We start from the raw sequence: 3551 nt of genomic DNA, 5'->3' as shown, positions 1-3551 counted from the left end.
GACAAAAATTTCACAGAGTTGATACCGTGGACCCATTTATTTTTTTTTTAATTTTCCTAGTGAAACTAGAAGAAAAAGAAACAAGGAGTTGAAAATAAATAAGCTTAAAATATTTTTTTCCTTCACCATGTTTGTGTTTGGGATAAAAATCAGTATTTTAGGAAAAGGAATCTGAAAAATTTGCACATGACTTCCAAGGTACTTATCTTAGTTTCTCAAAAGGCAGCAATAGCTCTATTGAGACTATTTGGCCAGAGTTGCAAGTCCTTATATGAAAAAATGAAAAAAAAAACACACCAGAATTAGTTGCAAACAGACTAGTCTAAGATTCATTTAAGAGGCAGATGAATGAAACAAAAATTGCCTGCCACAAGGATGAAAAATGCACACCACACTTTGGATATGGGATTTTCAGTTTGCTGAGAAAAGCAGAGGGGAATTCTACCCTGGAGTGATAACAAAATTAAGCACAAACAGATGCTTATATCCTACAGATGGCCAAAGGAGAAATCTATCAAAGTAGAAAAGAGTGGCTAGCCACCAGAGACAGCATGAAGAAGACATTGGACATCATAGCAGTATAGGAATGCATTTTGGCACCTAGTCACACAATACAGGAAATAGCAAAAGTCCAAAAAGAACCCCTGTGAGTTATAAGCTGTACCAGATGGATAAAGGTTATATGGAACACCTGACTATCCAATGACGTAACAGGGTAGAATGATCAATGTACAAGGATTAGGGTACTAAATGATTGACTTGTCACATATTAGATATAGAGCTATTAAAAAAACTCCAAATATTTGAATGTTTTCAAATAAGAATGAAATTAAAAGTCAATTCTGCTATTATACACTCACACATGTTTCCCCTTAAAGCCAAAATCATTGTCCCTAAAAGCTGAAACAAAGTTATTTTTAAAAGACAGTCAAAGACAGTAGATTACCAGAGCTAAAGAAAACCAAGTTGCCAATGGAAACAACTTAATGCTTTTGATAACTAAGGAGTAGCCTAAGGCAGAAGCATAGAATCAGAGTAGGAAAGGACTTCAAGAGCATGCCTGGCCAAGACCCCTTCCAAGAGAAAGGTGAAAAATTAAGTAAAATTGGGACAGCTGTTATTCTCTTCTTTCTGCTTTTCATAATGGGACTCACCCATTTGACAATGGGACTCCCCCCAACCCTCTGCTCCTCCCTCTTCCCCCTTCCCCTCCCCTCAGCTGAGCCCCCTTTCCCTCTGCTCCTCCTCCCCTCCCCCCCACACTGTTTCTCCCCCTTCCCCACAGCATTGTGCTCATTTGTATCTACTATTTATTACCCTATTTATTTTGTTAATGAGGTGTACATCCCCTTGATTCTATTTATCTTGATAATGTTGTCTTGTTTTTGTTTTGTTCTATTTTGCTCTGCTGCCTGTCTCCCCCATTTAGACTGTGAACCCGTCATTGGGCAGGGATTGTCTCTATCTGTTGCCGAACTGTACATTCCAAGCGCTTAGTACAGTGCTCTGCACATAGTAAGGGCTCAATAAATAATATTAATGAATGAATGAATAAACTCTGGTACTCTTGATGTTTGATACAGAGAAAGAGCAAGGACAAGAAAAGAACGAACAATACAATCTAGTAGCCTTATAGTGCCCATGTAGAATGTGGTAGTCACAAAATCAACCATAGGTGAATCTGTGATGAGGATGTAATTTGCATGAGGGGTGTTTGGTTGGCTTAGGCAGTTGTCTGGTCATCTTATCAAGCCTACCAATTCCGAGGTGAAGGGGTTGACCTACTGTCCAACCTGGCGCCGCTTCCCCCTCCAGGTCATATGATGCAACTTGATCTTGGCCCTGCCTCCCCTGGCCAGTCATATCCAGCCTGGCACCAGGTCTGAGGGTCATCCCTGTCTCTGACCGCTGCTGGCCCCAGGGGGTTTATTTTTCATTTCTTTTAATATCTTAGAAATGAAGAGCAGCAGACTCTACCATGCTCATCTCCCTACCCCTCTCTGATTCACTTTCTTTTCCATTATCTTCAATCTTATCCCTCTAATGTTGTCATCATCCGAGTAGCAATGTGCCCAAACATATATCAGCATCCAGAAATCACCTTAGTTGAGATGGGGATTAGTCTGGGGAGACAGAGAGAGAGAGAGAAAGAGAGAGCGAGAGAGAGAGAGAAAGAAGAAAGGAGGGGAATAAAAGGGGAAAGAAGAAAATGGGGAAGAGGAGAAAAATGAAGAAAAGGGAGTGAGAGGAGGAAAAGGAACTAAAAGAGACAAGGAGGTTGGAGAACAAGGAGAAAAGGAGTGGGAGTGAGAACTAGAACTCACATGTCTACAGCTGTCACCTACTCTTCCTTCCCGTTCTCTTCCACCACTTCTGCTGCCTTGTTCATTTAATTGTATTCATTGAGCACTTACTACTAAGAGCTTAGGAGAGTACATTGTAACTATAAACAGACACATTCCCTGCCCACAACAAGCCAGGCAGAGACAGGATGCAGGATGGATCAGTTGACCTTGAACCACTGAGGTTACCACCACTTTGGTGAATATACCCATCCCAGGCCATGACTATCAAAGCCACTGGGTTTAAATGACAGCGGCAGCAATAGTAGGAACCAGGACAGAGTAGTTCACTTGGAACTAGTGCCTCCACTGTGACCCAGGCAGAAACAACGAAGGCCCCAGTGGGCTCCCTGCCTTTCTCAACCCTACCAAGACTGTGAATGGAATTTAATAGACTTCAACAAATAAACAAAGTGATGTACTTAAATATTCCCGTGACTTTGTCAAAACCCAAAGCTGGTGACTAGGACCACTCAGGATTCAGAGCAGCTGCTGTAGAATATGTTAAATGACTGATGTCTTCTCCCAGTATTATTTTAAGTGTATTTCCTTTTGATTCTGGGTAGGCTGCAAATCCCATCTCAGGGTCACACCTGGAGAGTTTCTAGTACTCTACCAGACTCGGCTATGGGAGGGAGAGTCAAGCAGAGGCCTGTCCATTCCATTCCTAGCTTGGGCAGTGACTAGAGAGTGGAAGGCAATCTGCTACTAGTCAAAACTCCCCTCTGCTGGGCAGCAGCGAGGGAGAGACTCGAGGGCAGAGACTCAAGTTTACTGCGTGGAAGGAGACAATGGTAGACCACTTCCATATTTTTAACCAAGAAAAGTCTATGGATGCACTACCAGAACGATTGGAGTTGGAGGTGGGGTGTTCTGGGAGAGATGTGTCCATGATGTCGCTATGGGCCAGAGATGACTTGACAGCGTAAGACAAGGCTGCAAACAATAATTCTTGGAAATGCTTATTTCAAACCTTGTCCAGCATTTGTTGTAGGCACTCAGATGAAAGCCCAAGATAGCAAGCAAGACCACTAGAGTTGGATTGTGTTCCTCTCAGCCACTGCAAAGTGCACAAAATAAACATTTGTCTGCTGTGTGTTCTTGGGACAGTCACTTAACTTCTCTGTGCCTCAGTCACCTCATCTGTAAAATGGGTATTAAGACTGTGAGTCCCATGTGGAACATGGATGTGTCTACCCTGATTACCTT

The 3551-nt window shown here is 42.5% G+C and overlaps 1 non-coding gene across 1 annotated transcript; it reads left to right on the top strand.

The window, feature by feature from the left end:
• The first annotated feature begins 2917 nt into the window (after window positions 1–2917).
• LOC114808467 lies at window positions 2918–3055 on the top strand. The gene has a single exon (XR_003756315.1). It is a non-coding gene; the product is annotated as a small nucleolar RNA SNORA7 (small nucleolar RNA).
• Window positions 3056–3551: the final 496 nt, after the last annotated feature.

This window comes from Ornithorhynchus anatinus, chromosome X5, assembly GCF_004115215.2.
Source record: "Ornithorhynchus anatinus isolate Pmale09 chromosome X5, mOrnAna1.pri.v4, whole genome shotgun sequence".
Lineage (NCBI taxonomy): Eukaryota > Metazoa > Chordata > Mammalia > Monotremata > Ornithorhynchidae > Ornithorhynchus > Ornithorhynchus anatinus.
Note: the sequence above shows the minus strand (reverse complement) of the source record. Positions and strands in the feature narration are given on the sequence as shown.